General features: G+C 45.6%; 1 protein-coding gene across 2 annotated transcripts in view; it reads left to right on the forward strand.

Annotated features, from left to right (window-relative positions):
• The window catches only part of SPRED2 (sprouty related EVH1 domain containing 2), a 119897-nt gene that overhangs the window by 37176 nt on the left and 64535 nt on the right, over positions 1 to 18186 (forward strand). The window contains exon 2 of one of the 2 annotated variants that reach the window (XM_082746693.1): positions 11077 to 11226. The exons of the other annotated variant lie outside the window; for it this stretch is intronic. The gene's annotated coding sequence lies outside the window, so the exon portion shown is untranslated. The remainder of the gene's footprint in view (positions 1 to 11076; positions 11227 to 18186) is intronic. 2 annotated transcript variants of the gene reach the window in all.

Consider the following 18186-nt stretch of genomic DNA (forward strand, 5'->3'; position numbering starts at 1 on the left):
ATCAAAGTCCTATGATTGGTATAAACTTGCCTAAGAAAAAGACACAGAAGTAGCATAATGTGAAAATGTAGTGCTTCAGAAATTTTGTTTCGATTCCTACAAAGGGAAGAAACTGTGCTGGCCAGCACCTGAATATTGTGTCCTTTGGATTCTGCCTTCCCTGAGTCTTCCTGTGATCAGAAGGGTTTTGGTGTGCCAGAAAATTGAAATAATAAGCAAGATGCCTCACAGCTCCTAGCCATCCTAGTATCAGACAGAAATACACAGAGATGTGGGACCGAGGTGCCCACATGGAGGAAAGAGTCCTGACCCCTTGAATGTCTAGGACCTGCCAGGAGAGGGACGGAGGAGTATGCCTCTCTCTTCCAGTGAGTCAGGTGAATAATCCTTTGTCTGTGAAATAGTGATAAGAAATCGGTCTTCAGGGGCATCTGGGCACCTCAGTGTGTTAAGCCTCTGCCTTCTACCCCGGTCATGATCTCAGGGACCTGGGATTGAGCCCCGTATTGGGCTCTCTGCTCAGCGGGGAGCCTGCTTCCTCCTCTCTCTCTCTGCCTGCCTCTCTGCCTACTTGTGATCTCTGTCTGTCAAATAAATAAATAAAATCTTAAAAAACAAAAAAACACTTCAAAAAATCATCTGTCTTCAGATAGTGTGTGTTCCTTATATTTGGCCCAGAGGCAGTTCTTGGATTAAGGCTTCTTTGCAATAGAAGGTTTGATAAGCCTTTGTTCATGTCCATTCACAATGGCCTCCAGGATTCTATCAGACGAGGGGCCTGTGCAGGTACCCACAGCCCCCCCCCCCGTGTATGACCATCCTGTAAAAGCAGCACTCTCTGCCAGAAGCCTATGCATTTTAAAACCAGGGATTTGTCTACGGAGTCATCTTTCCAAACTCCTAGTTGTTGAACAGTGGTTGATCTCTTTCTAGGAGGAAATGAGAATTTAAATGTTTGCTGGATTTCAAAATTTTTTACATATACCCCGCTTCCCTTCTGGTCCCTGTGGCATAGGGAAAGCGTTGTTCCCAAGCAGCAGTCACTATCGATTGACATTCTATAGTTTTCTTCCCTGGGTACTTTTCACACAAAATAAGTAGTCCTCGCAGTAATTTTTTCCTTGTGTGGTTTTAAATCCATTTTAGAGATGAGAGCCCAGATGCAGAAGGTAAGTCAGTAGCTTGCTCAGAATTCCCCAGCTGGTAAATGCCAGAGCTGGGATTTGAACCGGAGTTCTCTGACTGCACCCTGGCTTTCTGCTTTCATTATCAGGAGTAGTCTGACAATTGGCAATGATTAATTATTGAACGAATAAATGAATGAATGAATGCTCCAAGAAGGAATAGCCTAAATGCCCTGTAGTATAAGAGAATGAATATTTGAGATAGTTGTTTGGAGAAGTGGGCCACAGACCAGGAGACACCAAAAAAATCATCCTTCTGTCTGATAGATCTCTTTATTATGTTTATAATTGCAAAGGGAAGAGGGGGGAAACTATGATTATTCAACCAACAGGGATGGGTAAAACTGTCCTCTTCAGCTCTGGATTTGGGAAAGCAGGTAGGAGTAGGGGATGGAGTCGGAGGAGCAGGTTGGGGAGCGATGCCCCATTTCCCATATATTCCCACTATTGTCCTGCATCTTTGTGCATTTGTCCGAAAGGTGGTGGAAGGCTCCGTTTGACATTTTTTAAAGACTTTATTCATTTACTTGAGAGAGAGACAGAGTAAGAGAGAATGTGAGAGGGGAGAAGGTCAGAGAGAGAAACAGACTCCCCGTGGAGCTGGGAGCCCGATGTGGGACTTAATCACAGGAATCTGGGATCATGACCTGAGCCGAAGGCAGACGCTTAACCAACTGAGCCACCCAGGCGCCCTTCGTTCGGCATGATTTTAGATAACATGCTGCCTTGTTTCTATCTCGTAGCAATAACTTTGTGTAAGAAAAATAGCTAGTTCCGGGATCTTTTGCCTTTTGAAAAGGAGGCAGGGAAAGCTGTTTTAAACTCTTGACAGGCCCCTTGCTCTTCCTTATTGCCTGTTACTTAGTGGCAGAAGTAGAATCTCTTGGCCATTGAGGTCTGGGACCAGAAGTGCCTGAAGGACCCCAGACCCATTCTGACTCTGCTTCCATCCTGCTTACTTTCTGCTCAGCTCTCAACAGCTCACTAAAATAACACTTAGACAGACTAGGTAGGGCCTGGGGTTGGAAGAGGATTGAGTGTCCCTGGCCTGTTCTGATGAATCCTATTTATTGTCAAGTACAGCTTTTTAATGAGCTGATTCATTACCGAGAGTGGGTCTCCTGCAAATCCCCTATTTGTATCCTGCGGATTTAATTTCTTAACAATTTCCTCATTTCAACACAAGGCTATTGTACCATGGGTTTTATGATTTCCTTCGCATGTAGAGCCTCACCTCACATTTTATTTCAAAACTGTGAGGTAAATAGAAAAGAAAAAGCTTGACAAAATAAACCAGACACTTGAGTGGATATTTAACTTCTCTCTAAACGAAGGATTGCTCACACATCAAAGTATTGGAAGAAATTACAGAAGAATCACTGATGAGTTTCCAAGCTTCTGTTTGTGTGATACCATAGACAAATTTAACAGACAGATATACATACACAAAAGTTTGCCTCAGTTGTGACTTTTGGAGTTAATACAAAACTGAAAAGTTTAGAAAATTACCAAAAAGATGCTTAAGACAACCACTAGAAAAACAGACAACTTACTATCTTAAAAATGCCAAGCTAACTGGTTAAAAGAAAAAGAGTTGGCTAAACATGAAATTTTTAAAAACCCACAAATTATTAAAGTAATGCAATGAAACAGTAGCATTTTTCAGTTGCTATTAATTATCAAATAGAAACATTTTAAAATGCTGATATGGCTTTGGTGAGGGGACATTTTTCATATATTGCTATTGGGAGTAGAATTTAATGCACTTTTTCTGGAAAGCCATTTGATAATATATATCTTTTTTTAAATTTATCATCTTTATTCAGAATTTCTTCTAGAAATTCAAAGATCATAATCCTATGAAAAACCATTTATGGGAAGTGGTGCTTAAAGTTATAGGAGTCGAAAATGTTGGTAAGAGAGCATAGGGGAGTGGTTAAGCCCCTTGGAACATCCACACAACTAGAGGGTATGCAGCCCCAGTATGTTCAGGAATTACACAAATAATTCAACACTGGCTGAAAACAGGATACAGAACTCTATCTACAGATCACCCTCTGAATTTGGCATAGAACATATGTGCAACAAAAGAACCGAAGGGAACTCTTAATCACACTGGTAGCATGGTTATGGTCGTTTCTGAGCTGAGGTGTTACAGGCATGTCTCTCGTGTTCTTCTCTATTCTTCTATGTGTATATTAAGGTGACCAGCTGTTCCAGTTTGCCCAGCACTGCCCTGGTTTTAGCATCAAGAACCCTACTCTGGACAGTTGGTTACTCTAGTGTGCGTGTATGCATATGGAGATGAATTTGTGCCATTTGGCAGGAAGGGCCAAAGATAAAGTGACAAGTGACAAGCTGATGGGGCCTGTGTAGGAGTCAAGCAATAGATTTTCTGGTGATAAAACTCAAATGGCTTATTTTAGAAAACGCAGGAGAAAGTAAATATGCAAAAGCCAAAATGGTGCTTATGTGTGGCCAGTATCATTCCATATGCTTTAGGTGGTTAACATTCTCTAATCATTGCAGCCTGTGAAGTAAGTACTGTTATCACATCCCCATTTACGGAAGCACAGAGGAATCGGGTAATTCACGCATGGTCCCACAGCTCTCTGCCACCATCCCCCCACGCCGCCCAGGTCCAGCCACTTCCATTGCTACCTCTCTTGACATTTTTGTCGATCTCACCCATACCAGAACACCGAGTTGGCCACATTCTTACTCTTTTTTTTTTTTTTTTTAAGATTTTTATTTATTTATTTGACAGAGAGAAATCACAAGCAGTTGGAGAGGCAGGCAGAGAGAGAGAGGGAAGCAGGCTCCCCACTGAGCAGAGAGCCCGATGCGGGACTCGATCCCAGGACCCTGAGATCATGACCTGAGCCGAAGGCAGCGGCTTAACCCACTGAGCCACCCAGGCGCCCCGGCCACATTCTTACTCTTACTGCTGTTCTTCATTCCAGTCCCCCCACCCCCCCAATGCTGGGACTGCTGGTGACCTCAAACAGAGGAAACACCTTCCCCGTCCGGAGCCTGGGGTGGGGATTTCCATAGCAGAGGCACTGGCCTCTGGTGATAGAGTTCTTTCAGTTTTGCCACATGATCTTGTGGCATAGGGCTGGGTCCAGGTGCAGCTTTAGTTATTTCTGGAAACACTTCTCCTTTTCCTTGACTTCGCTGAGTCTGGCTGTCCAGTCTTTCTCTCCTCTGAAGGTGATTTTGGCTCTTCTGCTCAGACCATCAGGCATTTCTCTAAGGGCCGGAATCTCCCATGATGTTTCTGAACTCTGTACACATTTCCAGATGAGTCTGAACTTAGGGATCGGGTGAAGTATAATAGGATATCTATCGCCCTCTTTTGCTCAACAAAACCCCAGTCACTGCCTCTTGCTTTGTTAGCCGTGGTGATCTCTGGGTGGTAGATCACAGGTCATAGATTTTCTTTTTGCTTATCTGTTGTAACCATTTCTTTGACAAATTTGCTTTACTGTCCAGGTTTTTTAAAATGCATTTCAGTTTTCTCTTATGATGCAGTTTTACTCCTGCAGAGTTTCCAGCTCCTTCAAAATCCATGCGTGGCAAAGAGCGTCGTAACCCTCATTCAAGTTAGAGCAACTCCATTTCTTTACCAAAAAGAAATACCTTCAGCTATTGTCTGAACTTGTACCTTGTTGAGAACTCCGCCAGAGTTTCTGCTTAATTGTTTGTTTTGTCACATTAATGGAACAATGAGAGGGTACTGGCATTCTTCACCCATGATGTGGAAGCACAAAATCACATTTCTTTTTAGGTGTGGGGTGGGCAGGGCAGGGAATGTTTTTTGCTTTTACATCTTAGAAATGTTATTGGACAAATAATCAAGTTTTAGGTACTTCTTCATGGGGACTATGGTGTTCAAGCTAAAACAAAGTTTAAATTTGGACATTGTGTGTTATATTTTCAAAGAACCTGTGTGTTTCTTTATACTCTTCCTTCCAGAAAGTTCAAAAGTATGAGTTATTGTCTCTCCCCTTAACATACTTTTTTGGGAGGGAAGAGGGAAGTTATGTAGCAAAATTATTTTTCTAAATTGTAGAAGTAGAGTATCTTCAGAATTTTTAGTGTTTAAAGGAAAGACCATGCTTCCTAAGGCAAGGTACTCCTTAAAAAAAAAAAAAAAAGACTAATATATCTTTTTACTGCGGTCTCTAAAAGAGTGATGAGACATCTGCTGGGGTGAGAACAGGGGAGAATTGCCAGGGGGATTCCTGACACTGGGGTAGAGCCTTAAAGCAAAATGCCTTTCATCCTCAAAGGGAAAAGGGGTGGAGGCTTAAGAAACTAGAGGGAAAGGGACAGGCTGGGCCAATCAAGATTTCCAGAGCCCCTGTGCCCACAGCTCCCTTCCACACAGCTCCCACCACAGGGCCAGCATCTCTGGGGAGCTGTTAGAAGTACAGAATCTGGGGGCACCTGGGTGCCTCAGTAGCCTAAAGCCTCTGCCTTTGGCTCAGGTCATGATCCCAGGCTCCTGGGATCGAGCCCCACGCCTGGGCTCTCTGCTCAGCAGGGAACCTGCTCCCCTGCCCCCTGCCTGCCTCTCTGCCTGCTTGTGATCTCTGACTGTCAAATAAATAAATAAAATCTTAAAAAAAAAATGCAGAATCTCCCACTTCACCCATGAATCAGAATCAGCTCCTCCAGATGATTAACCAGCAGTGCCTGTGGGTACTGGCTAAATTGGTGGCTTGTGTGGCTACCCAGTTGAGCAGTTTACCTCTAAACCAAGGACAATGGGGGGAAGGTGGGCTAGGAGATAGACTGAGAGAGATCATTTAATTTATAATATATTCTAAATATAATATATAAATTTATGACACTGGACTACATGCTCAGGGTTTGGGTTTTGTTTTGGGAACCAGGAAACGACAAAGAACACAATAAGAGTGTGTGTGTATTTGGGGGATGAATTGTTTCCCTTTCCCCTGCCCTCTTGTATTACTGGTAGTCTTTGGATGGGACCAAGGGACTAACTGCCCCATTGGTAACAGACCCTGAGCACATGGTAAGCACACCAGTGAGGAGATTAGTCACTCTCATCAAGGAAACGGTAGAGTTTTTCATGAAGGTCCTCATTCTTCGGGCTCCAGAAATTACTGGAAAGGGAGTTGCAAGCCTATGGGCCTTGGCCGGTTTGGGCATGGCCCAGGATAGAGTAGGAATGGAGACCTTAGGTGGGAGGCAGCCATGGGCTGGGCTGGGTAGTCTGCTCACATGGGGCCCTGGGTTGGCGTCCCCTTACACTACCCTTGTTTGTCAAGTACTGGTAAGTCTCGGTCCCTGCCCCTGATGGGGGACCTGTGATCCTTACTTTGAGGGCTCGGATTCAGAGTTCCATAAGCGCTCTGGATTCACTCGGGTTAAACTTCTCACCCTAAACAAGTATGAAAATAAGGGACTGAACACAGCTCACGGATGAGTCTCTGGCCTGGTTCTTTTTGGCTCTGTCATGCACCAAACCTGGCATTGTCCTTAAGACACGAACCTCAGTGCTAACTCATGGTGGTTTTTAGCTATTTACTCTCCCTAGTTTTTCCATGTTTAGAAGTTCCCTTTTTACGTAAATGTGTATGTTTAGGTTAAAGTTCACATTTTTAGTTAACAGTCTAAACTATTAAATCTGAACTGGAAAATACACATTCGATGTTGCATAGGGCTAATTATTTTAATATTTCTGATTTTGTTTAACCAAGTGCTGTAGTATGTCTGCTCTGGAATTCATATATACACAATTACCTAATTTTGCAACATGGGTCCTGTTTACTTCAAAAATAATTTTGAAGCATTTACCTGGTATGCTTTGAAATTTTTGTGTTTTTCACTTACTGGTATTGAATATATTTAGCTGTTGTTCTCTGTTCAGTAGGCTGAGACTTGGGTGTGCTTACCATGATTTTGTGTGAAAACTGATGAGGCTTACAAATTATTCTATAGGAAAACTAGAACCCTCTGAAGGGAGGGAGTTTATATTCCCTTTTCAGCGGTCCCAGCTGTATTCCTGAAGGAGAAAGCACTATCAGGAGCTGTGCGTACAGCTTACAGAGGAGATTGTTTGGGTAGCCATTTGGAATTTCTGTCTCCAGTGTTGTGTGACTACAAGTGAGGGAACCAGCATCAATTGAGTACCTACCACTTAAGCCATTCTGCATGAGGTTTTTAGCATGCTGATCACAAAATCAACCTGTCACAGAGGAAGAGTTCCCCCAGCCGCCCCCTGCCAACCTTGGGGTTTTAGATCTGCAGGGTATTTGCTTGAGTACCTCACAATCCAACTGTTTTTGTGTAACATTAAACCAGCTTCAACTTTAAAAAAAAAAAAAAAAAAGAAAGAAAGTAGCTCTTAAAGAACTTTATGTGGGCAGTATTTGTTGTGTGAAATGTGTCCAGGCAGGCAGGACTCTACAGTGAAGGCTGTGATGGACAGGCTCATGCCTGGGACTCCTGAAACAAAGTGTTTGTAGACACACAGAATGACCGCCGAAGGTCCAAAACCTGAAATGTCCTCTCTGAGACACTCTGAGTGTGTTGCTTGGTCTCTCTTCTTCCGTTGACTGGGAACCATACTGGAAGGATGGGGATCATCTACTTCTGACAAATCTGTGATTACATTCAGACCTTACCAGGTTGGCAGTACCTTTCGGGTCTTGGGTAATCAGAGGTGACCGTACATCTTGTAAGGGGGAGCTGTGCCCTAAGCGGAGAATGCAGCAAACAAGAAAAGTGCAGATGGTCTGGCCCCTCCCCACAGAGATGGGGTGGAGAACAAATGATCTAGCAACCCAGCTCAGTAAAGCTATTGCTGTTGCTCTCATTGGTTCTGAATGGCCTGTGGGGAAAGGAATGTGCCTTGACTAAATTTGGGGGAGATCCTCTAATAGTAGAGGACACACAAAATTAATGCCTGCACTTTTTCTTTTAGATTTTATTTATTTGACAGAAAGAGATCACAAGTAGGCAGAGAGGCAGAGAGAGAGGGGGAAGCAGGCTTCCTGCTGAGCAGAGAGCCCATGTGGGGCTTGATCCCAGGACCCTGGGGTCATGACCAGAGCCAAAGACAGAGGCTTAACCCACTGAGCCACCCAGGCACCCCACCTGTGCTTGGCCTCACTATCTCCTATAGAAGGATCAGTTGCCAATTGCTGGAAAAATCAACTTTGCCTGAATGTTTAGGAAGCTATTTGGGATTTCCAGTGTTTTTCTTCCTCTTCAAGAATAATAAAGCAGGCTCACATTTCAGGGTTGGTGGTGGTCATGGTCCATCTCTTCTGCTCCCTACCTCATTCTGCTGCTTTGCTCCAAAAGAACTTCTGGGCTCACAAGCTTTTTCCCTGAAGAGGTAGGTCATCATTTCAAGGGAACTGAGATCTCATTTAAAGTTTCTAGTTAAGAAAATCCAAGGCTCTTGTCTTTCTTTGGCTTTCCAGTGGCAGTTGTTAGGGAATGAAGCATTGATCCACCCTCTCAGCTCTATCCACCCCTGTGTCCGATGGAATAAGACGAAAGGAAGGCAGTGCTGGCTCTCCTGTTTACCCTCCTTCTTTCGTGCCCCACCACGGTGCTGACAGCCGCCAAGGAGGTGGTGAGATTTCTGCCACAGCGCTAGCTGGGCCACCTGTGAAGCCACTGCCAAAGTCAACATGTGCAGCCTTTGTGTCTGGCCAGTAGGTTTCATAATGGTGGTTAATGGAAGTTCCTGTTCAGATGCCCTCAAGCTCGTTGTGTAATTCTGTCTCTAGAGCTCCCGGGCATCTTCTCTTATGTAAAAGCACGATCTTTAGGGAGCTTTAAAAATTTCTCTTAACTGGTCACTTGGCAAGGTCCTTGGAGGCTCCTGTGAGTGGCCATTAAAGGAAAGAGCAGTAGTCCTAGTGGCCGTTCAGTAGAAATTTGTTGTAGTCCTCGTGTGGACCAGCTTTTGTTCTGGAAAGGTGGAAGAGAGGGCACACAAGTGACTAAGCAGTGAACTCAGAGCCCTGGGACTGTTGGTCTCAGTCAGAGGTGGAGGAGAGGCAGATAAATAAATAACCATACTATAAATTAGAACCAGAGAGCTCTGTGGAGGGGGGCCTGTGAGTGGGTCACTTTGGATGGAAGCTGAGGAGAGGATTAGGGAAGGCACGCTCTCTGATGAGCGCCGGCTGACATATGGAAGTGTTGAATCACTACATTGTACACCTGAAACGAATATTACATTGATGTTAACTTACTGAAATTTGAATAAAAACAAACGAAAAAAGAAGCTGGAAGCCTGTTTTAAAGTCTTCTTTGAGGGGAGAGACGAATTTCTGTGAGGGTGAAGAGAGGTGAGAAGGGTTCTTTGTAGGAGCGGTTGTGTCCTCTGTCTTCAGGGCTGTGTCTCAAGACCTACAGAAGGGCCTGCCCGAGTTGTGCAGCCTGAGGGCCTCGCACTTTCTCTTAACCCAAGAGCCCCACCTTGCTTGGTTTAACGCTCAGCCATTGCTGTCCGGAAATTCTTAATGTTTTTCTTTTTGGCAGTGGGCCCTGCGAATCATGTAGTCAAGCCCTGCGGGTGGTGATGGGGCGGTAAAGGTAGCTTGAGCCTAGAAGCTGTAGGAGCTGAGCAAGGTGTGGCGACAGGGTTGTAGAGGAGAACCAGGGAGGCTGGCGGTCTGTGGAGGGAGGCTGACCACAGACAGACAGATGTGGCAGATACCAGCAGCCCCAGTTCACACATCTGGTGGAGATGGGCCGCCTTCAGGCCCTGGGACCAACAGCCGAGAGGGTTATAGGAGACAGCGGAGGCTTTTAGCTGGGCTGCAGAGTCTGCTCGCCAGCAGGAAGGCAGAGAAAGGATTCCCCAGGCCAGTGGCAGCGAGGCAGATGTTTTGCAGGAGTGGGGGTGAGGCCCTTTCCAGAAAGACCCGGAAATCTCTGGTGGGACAGCTTGTGGAAACACGCACCACAGCTGCTGAGCTGAGCAAATGACCTACAGATCAGGGTTTGTGTCAGTATCAAGAGCTTCACTAGAACAAATATTCATCCAAAAATAAACTTCCCGCTCTTCCTGTTTTTATAACTTGCCTATTTCCTCCGAGTTTGAGGCCGGTCTCCAGCTCCGTGGGTTATTAATCTTCAGAGGATCAAGACCTCTATAGAAGTATTTCCTGTACATGTTTATCTACCCAGCCCTAAATTATTTTCTCCAAATGATAAGAGAACTTTTCCATACTGGTGTGTCAGACTTTTCCTTGGAGAGGTTTCAGTGAGGAAGCACGGTGAGTAAGGCCAGTCCCGAAGGGTTGAGCCCAGCACACGGGAACACCGGCAGGGGTGCGCAGGGACCGGCCGTGGGTGTCTGTAGGTGCCCTCAATCAGCTCACCTCCCTTCGGATGACCAATAGCTCCTTTCTGGCCAGAGCCCCAGGAGATGAAGTGATTGCCACAGAGGGCCCGACTGGAGGGGGTTTTAAGCACCCAGCTGAATATCCACAGGGGGATCATCGTTCCAGGAATGCTTCTAACCCCTTTGAAGAATTTAAAACACCCCTCATTGGGCCCTAATTTGTTCTTAAAACATCTTCCAGCTTTGCCCTTTGAAAAACAAGGGGATGAGGGTATATTTGGTGCTCATGACTGTGCACAAAGAAGAAGAGAAAAGCCATGTTGACGCCAGGCCAAGTTCAGACCCGGCAGACAGACAGACAGGCTTGGGTATGTAGGCATGAGCGTTAGCACTTGCCTGCCTCTGGGAGACGATCTTTGGTCTTCTACCTTTCTGTGCTTACAGATGTCAGGCCAGCACACAGGTGAGTTTGTTATTTTTGTTGGGTTTTTTTGTTTGTTTGTTTTTTGTTTTTATTTTTTAATGTAAGCCTTCTTGGGTGACTTGCAGAGAGGCCGTGGGGACTGGGCTGCGTGGGTGGTGGCTTGCGCTGCAGCGGAACTTGGAGGGAAGCCAGCTGCCTTTTCCTGAGGCCTTCCGAGGTGGGGCAGGGATGTCCTATTTTGCACGGAGCTCCACCCATCCCTCTTGGTGATCCAGGTGACTGAACTGGGAATTTCTGTGCTGTGCCAGACCACAGCCTGCTGCTCTCGACCCACGCTCGTCCCATCACCATAGCCCCTGGCCACCTGCGCTGTGGTGCCCTCCGAATGAGGCTGGTGTGAACAGAGTGGAAAGTGACACACTGGGTTTTGAAGACTTATACTACTACTGCTACAAAGAATACGAAATAATTTCTCATTAGTAAATCATTTTGATTACTTGTGGAAACAAGAATATTTTAGTTGATTATGTCAACTATATTTTAATTAGTTTTGCCTGTTTATTACTTTTTTAAGGTGACTACTAGATAAATCATAATTGCATAGGGAGCTCGCATTACATTTCTGTAGGTGGGTGCTGCTGCTCGTCTGTGTGATGAGATCAGCTGCCAGTTGTGGCTTTGAAGGCAGGACGTTCCCAGAGGCTGGGAGGGGAGGGGAGGGGAGACCCCTCTCCCTGGTGGCCTGGCTGAGGGGAGACCCAGGCCTCAGCGGAGACTTTCTAGGGCAGTGGGTGGGACAGCCTTTGGCGAAGCAAAGAGTTAATAACTTCATAAGCAGCAGGGATTTTTAAAAATCCTTTCAAAAGCACCCCTCCTGGCTTCTTTTTGTTGTTGTTGTTGTTGTTTGTTTTTTAGCCTACTTTGCAGACCAGTCCCCTTATGGAAGCTTCCCCTCTGCTGCCCTCTCCCCCTTCAATTCAGAACTCCCCTTGCCAGCATGGGACCTGCAGGGATGGTGTTGTCCTTTGGATCTTACTGTTTTGTTTTATGCTCTTGTTTAGATAGTTCATCTGTCCCCAGGTCAGGCTCCAGTCGCTGTCACCCCAGGAATGACCCAGTTAGGCTGGAGAAGCTACTATTTCAGACCGGTCCACCTTTGGAGTGGTGGGCGTGAAGCTTAGGAAAGTCCTGCTCTGACAAGGACCGCGGTACAGAACCACAGCCAACCTCCTAATGTCGAGGTGGCATTTCAGGATAAGGGTGGGTGGGAATCCCACTGGTAATTGAAAGCCCAGAATAATTCCCCGTTGCAGGGAGGAGTTTCATGTTGACTTCAGAAGACCAGGAAGCTGTTGGATTGTACAGTTACCATTTGCCAAAGACTCTTACATGATGAAATGTCTCTGCTTGGACACCTGTGCCCAGGGATGGGGTTTCTGTCCTCAGCCATCCCAGCAGCCCTGCACCAAGGGGCTCCATAGTCTTGACGAATTTTGTCCACACTTCTGTTATGGAATACCAAGTTTTTGCTGGAATAATCAACACGAGAACCAACATTTCTTAAGTGCCCATTCTGTGCAATGTGCTTTAGTACACATGCAGTTCATTGGCGTCACAGACCCTCGTATACCCCAAAGTAGGAGCCATTGTGTCCCTTTTTGCAGATGGAGATCTGAATTTAGAAAACTGAGACACGTTCCCTGAGATCTCCTAGCTAGAAATCGATGAGGTGGAAGTACAGCTTGGTTTGTGTGACTCCAGAGCTGAGGGCATTACCATAGGACATCACTCTGCGTTGCCCAGACCAGCCTGTGAGCATGTTGTTCCATTCTGCGCATGCATTTGTTTATCGACATGTCTGCTGGTGCAGGCTGGGACACGACATCAGGGAGGGTTTGATTCTGGGTTGTTGCAAAAACTAAGCTTAAAGTCGAGGAGTACTGTTGAGTATCTTAGCTTTGCTAGGAGGACACCCTCTCACATGGCTTTTTAAAATGCTATGTGCTGGGGCGCCTGGGTGGCCTAGTCGGTTGGGCATCTGCCTTCGGCTTGGGTCATGGACCCAGGGTCCTGTGATTGAGCCCCACATCTGACTTTCTGCTCAGTGGGGAGTCAGCTGCTGCTTCTGCCCCTTCCCCCACTCATGCTCGCTCTGTCTTTATTTCTCTGTCTCTCAAATAAAATAAAATTTAAAAAAAAATTGCTGTGCCCTGCAGTACATTTTCCCCACATGGCTTTTGCCTCCAGTGGAGGGTCCCAGGCTGCCTCGAAAGATGTTCCGTTGGCTCAGATAACCACTGTGCGAATTAAAGAGCACACACAAAGGCATAGTTACTTGGCACATCAGGTAAATGTCAGTTAACATTTCATGACGATATGTTCATTAATGCCATTTAATGCTGCATGATGGATTAGAGTGCTATACAAAATGTACCAGAAGATATGATTATGTGGCCTGAGTTTTTTGTTGTTCTAAGGCAAACACATTAGAATTTACACCTTTGTGTCTGAATACGTACCTTTGTACTTGAGTGTTATGTCTTTCAAAGCTGTGACCTCACCTCAGGAAACAGCATGCATATCTTGATCTCCCAACCATTGGCTTGAAACATTTTCAGAAGCCTTTCCTTTTTGGAAGTCTCAGATGAAAAAAGATGATTTTATTAAGTATTTAAATTGTGAAAGTAGGGGCACCTGTGTGGCTCAGTTGGTTAAGTCTCTGCCTTTGGCTCAGGTCATGATCCCAGGGTCCTGGGATGGAGCCCAAATCAGGCTCCCAGCTCAGCAGCGAGTCTCCTTCTCCCTCTGCCTCTGCCCCTCCCCTTGCTTATGCACGCACACACACTTTCTCTCTCTCTTTCCAGTAAATAAAATCTCTTCAAAAAATTAAACTATGAAAGTAAATTTGAAGTGTGAAAATGGCCTTAAGTTCATTAGAGCTCAGTTTGATTAAGAATTTGCGAATAAGCTTTGGTGATAGGTCTGCTATGGGTTAAAAAATGGTGTTTTAACTAAAAAATAAGGGTTGGGTTTGTTTTGTTTTACACTGTAGTGGTTGGCTCATTTATTAGAAGACTAGCCTTAAAGGCAGCCCCCAGAAGAAGGGTTCCAGGGAGCTCTTGACTTGGGACAGCAACTTTGGAACACTAATAGAGGCTGCAGAGCAGAAGTCTTAAAGGCAGGGTTTGGGGTGAGTAAATTCATCTTTACACCTAGTGTAGTAAGTAACCCCTGCTGCTGAGCTGGCATTTGGGGCTTGTGTAGCTGGTAATGGGGCCAGAAGCAGAAGGTTCCCTGCATCCAAGGAGTTGAAGCCAAAACCTGGCTTTGGATGTTGACTTGCCTTCCACGTCTGTTTACCCTTTGCGATATGTGGAAGTCAAATCTGAGAGTGTCAGCCTGTGTCAAGGGAAGGCCTTCAGGTGGCGTGGGAGACCTTCCTCTTTCTTGTATTGCCGTGGACGGCTGAGTGGCTAGAAAGCACCACTGAACTGGCACTCACTGGGGGTGGAGGAAAATGCATGTTCCCATGGAAAATGATGGAAGAAAGCTCAAGAGTTTCATCTCTTGAGGCTCATGATGACCAATAGGTTCATCTAGAAGGGATGGGCCCCCAAGCAGCCTTTGGATTATTTTTTACAGGTGGAAATTAGAGGTGCCATGTTCAGTATATCTGAGTTTGTCCTCGCTGTGGAAAGAGCATAGGGCTTTAGAATTTGGCTGGTCGGACTCCAGTGCTGCTCTCGATGGCTGGGTCGCCTCTGGTGTCATAACTAGAATTGCCTAGACTTCATTTCCCTCATCTGGAAAATCAGAACCCGGTTCCACTTCAGGATTGTTGGGAGAAAGGGTCCTAAGAGTTGCACATAGGAAGAGCCTAAACAGATGCAGACCTTCCACCTCCCCTCGGCCTTGGAGAGTGACACTAGAATTAACCCCATTGCCATGCAGAAGCCCCTGGTCACGCATCAGATATGCCACCTGCTGCGGGGGAAATGTCCCCAGTCCTCTGTGAGGTGAGGCTTGTACTCCTGAGAGGAGAATGGCCGGTTCTTCCCGGTTCTTCTCAGCTTTGAATAAGGCCAGCTGTTTAGCAGTCAGCCCCTCTGACAGACAAAGCTGCCTAAGACCCTTCCACCTCTTAAAAGCTTTTCTGGAGCTAACAGAGGCTAGCCTTAGCAAGAGGCACACCAGCACTTAGTGCTCAGGTGAGTAAAAAGAAACACCCAACGGAATGCTCTTTATGAACTTGATATTGATTACTGGTCATTTCCTGTTTGGATTTAAAGAAGGCCCACCTTCAGGTTTTAATTTGTTTGCCAAGTCCCTAGTTTTTACTATAGTCCTAGTGTCATCCTTGATCACACAGATCATTCAGGGAAACTTGGCCTGGATCCCTGACTTGGGGGTCCCAGTGAGACTGAGTTCTAGGCCAGCAGGGTCACAGGCAGGCTTCAGCAGAGTGTGTGGTGGCCATTGACTCTCACATTTAACCCCTGACTTTCCTTGAACCATCCCATTAGGTTCCCAGAGCTCTGATTCTCAGTTCCCATTAGAATTACCTGAGGAACTCTGAAAAAAATCCAGAAATATGGGCCGTGTCCCAAACAATCAAATTAGGGACCAATATTTTTTAAGAAATGAAACAAACTGCCAGGTGATTCCAGTGGACAGCCAAGTTGAGAAGCAGTGCTCTAGGTGATGGGATGAAAAGCCTTCTGCTACAGTTCCCTCCTGAGTTGACTTACTTTGGCAGGGTCATGAACTCTCTCCTCTAGGGATCACCTGGGGCCAGGGTGTCCCCTCTAGGGGCTGAACTGCCTGTTGCAGTCAGTAGTGAGGGAGGTCTCCGTGGCATATAGCTATTCTAACAACCTATTTTCTTATGAAACGTCTTCCACGAAGGTAAAAGAGAATAGTGGAGGGGATCCCATGCCCTCATCACCCAGCAGTCATTCCTGTTTCCTTTGCCTCTCTACACACACTTTCTGGAGAGGTGAGGGGTAGGCTGGAGGATTTTAAAGCAAATTCCAGACATCATTTCATTCATAAATACCTTCATGTACATCTCTAAGAGATTAAAGACTTTATTTTTTTTTTAAGATTTTATTTATTCATTTTACAGAGAGAGATCACAAGTAGGCAGAGAGGCAGGCAGAGAGAGAGAGGGAAGCAGGCTCCCCGCTGAGCAGAGAGCCCGATGCGGGACTGGATCCCAGGACCCTGAGATCATGACCTGAGCCGAAGGCAGCAGCTTAACCCACTGAGCCACCCAGGCACCCGAGATTAAAGACTTAAAAAAAAAACAGCCACAGTACCATTATCACACCTAAGAAAATGAACAGTAATTCTTTAATCTCATGTAATAGCAAATCCGTGTTCAGTTTTCTCCCAGTTTGTCACAAAAGTGCACTTATACATTTGGTTTCTTCCAATTAGGGTCCAAACGAGTATAATTCATTTTTAACAGTGTGACTTGCACCCTGGGGTAATTAAACCGTCATTGTGTGCGAGCACAGGTAATGATGCATCCGCAGGTCTGAGGAAAGGTGTAAATGGCGTTTGGCTCACCAGGTGTTTATGGGGTGGTCTCTCTTTGCCCCTTATCTTCCTTAGCCCTTCTGGTGAGACCTTGACCTGTCGTGGAGGAAGTACTCATTGAGGCCCCAGTCACAACCACTTTTGTGCGGCTCTGCTTCTGCCTGAAGGCATAGCTCATTTGGTAAGCTTAGAATAGAACCTCAGCCTGCTTGTAGAGTGTGAGTCAACTCTGTGGATGGTTTTGAATTTCCTGCTCCTTTGCTGAAGACAGTGACTGGGAAGGGCTGAAACTGCCTCTTGGGGGTCCTCCCTGGGCTCTGCTGAGGGGTCCTGCTGTGCTGGTTCTGTTGGACTTCACCTGGGACTTGTGCCCTGATGCAGGGACCAGCCAATAGCTCTCAGCCCTGCTTCCTTAGGGTGCAGATGGGTTCTGCGAGTCTTCCCCTCCAGCTGAACCTCTGGATTCAGGTCCAGAGGGAAGGAGAGGGTTACTTTCTGGCCTCTGAGGACAGAAAGAAAGCTACCTAACCCGCTGGCGCTGTGTTGGTACAGTGTGTCCCTTCTAAGAGCTAGAATGCTGTTAGGATTTCTTAGAGAGAGGTAGATGACTGGATGGCTCCTGGGATGAATGGGTGGCAAGTCTTTAGGGGGAGTGAGCAGGAGAAGATCAGGATAGAGAATGGGCAGTCTAAATAAGTGAACTCTGGCTCCCTGCGCAAATCTCTGTGTGCCTACCCCATATGCGTCATATCAAATCAGAATCTCCTATTTCCGGAACCATATTTTTTGCTTTAGAAAGGCTTTGTCTTGACTTTAAATGGGTTTGCAGTTGGAAGGTTTTTATTCCTTCTTTCTCTGTATCATGGTCCAGTTAATCACAGAGCAGTAAACAAGCATCTTAATATATAAAGGCAATTCTGATCTCTGAAGTTGTTTGTCACAGGATTGTTTTCAATAGCAAAAGGTTCAGAAGAACTTCAGTGTCCGTTAATAAGGGACTGGTTAAATCACAGTATATCTTTTTTTTTTTCCCTACTATTCCTTTCATTTTATTTATTTAACTTTTTAAAATTATTTTTATTAACATGTAATGTATTGTTTGACCCAGGGGTACAGGTCTGTGAATCGTCAGGCTTACACATTTCACAGCACTCACCATTGCACATACCCTCCCCAGTGTCCATAACCCAGCCACCCTATCCCTACTTCCCAACCCCCAGCAACCCTCAGTTTGTTTTGCGAGATTGAGTCTCCTATGGTTTGTCTCCCTCCCGATCCCATCTTATTTAATTTTTTCTCTCCCTACCTCCCACGACTCCCTGCCCTGCCTCTCAAATTCCTCATATCAGACAGATCATATGAGAATTGTCTTTCTCTGATTGACTTAATTTGCTCAACATACTACACTCTAGTTCCATCCACATCATTGCAAATGGCAAGATTTCATTTCTTTTGATGACTTTATAGTATTCCATTGTATATATATATATATTTTACATCATCTTTATCCATTCATCTGTTGATGGACATCCAGGTTCTTTCCATAGTTTGGCTATTGTGGACATTACTGATATAAACATTCGGGTGCACGTGCCCCTTTGGATCACTACATTTGTATCTTTAGGGTAAATACCCAGTAGTAGTGCGATTGCTAGGTCGTAGGGTAGCTCTATTTTGAACTTTCTGAGGAACCT

Source organism: Mustela nivalis, assembly GCF_964662115.1.
Source record: "Mustela nivalis genome assembly, chromosome: 8".
Classification (NCBI taxonomy): domain Eukaryota; kingdom Metazoa; phylum Chordata; class Mammalia; order Carnivora; family Mustelidae; genus Mustela; species Mustela nivalis.